General features: G+C 29.6%; 1 long non-coding RNA gene across 1 annotated transcript; it reads right to left on the reverse strand.

The window, feature by feature from the left end:
• Positions 1-38: 38 nt before the first annotated feature.
• LOC115234879 lies at positions 39-373 on the reverse strand. Its single transcript, XR_003883979.1, has 2 exons — positions 227-373; positions 39-138 (listed from the first exon to the last, which is right to left on the reverse strand). It is a non-coding gene; the product is annotated as an uncharacterized LOC115234879 (long non-coding RNA).
• Positions 374-382: the final 9 nt, after the last annotated feature.

Raw genomic sequence — 382 nt, forward strand, 5'->3', positions numbered from 1 at the left:
TTTATTTAACTCGTTGTCTTCATCATGCTTTATATCTCTTTTTTGCCTTTTTATTGATATGTTTGTATAATCCAAATCTTGTGTGGCTTGTGGCTGTTGATTATTTGGATCAACATTTTCTATGGATTGTTGTGCAATCTGAAATATTAATACCAAGACAGATCAGTTACAATCCTGAAAAAAAGCTGACAGAATAATAAACCATGATGAAAAGAACAATGAATACCTCATTTAAATGTTCTTTTACATTGTTTTGAAATTTTCGTCGGGGTCCAATATTCGGTATTAAAGTTTTAAGATCTTCTTCTGTTAAATATTTAAATTGATCGACTTCTATTTCTTGAGCTACAAATGAGAAGCATATTGCATATATTCAGTGATG

The sequence above is a fragment of the Formica exsecta genome, unplaced genomic scaffold (assembly GCF_003651465.1).
Source record: "Formica exsecta isolate Colony F162 unplaced genomic scaffold, ASM365146v1 C16241826, whole genome shotgun sequence".
In the NCBI taxonomy this organism is placed as follows: domain Eukaryota; kingdom Metazoa; phylum Arthropoda; class Insecta; order Hymenoptera; family Formicidae; genus Formica; species Formica exsecta.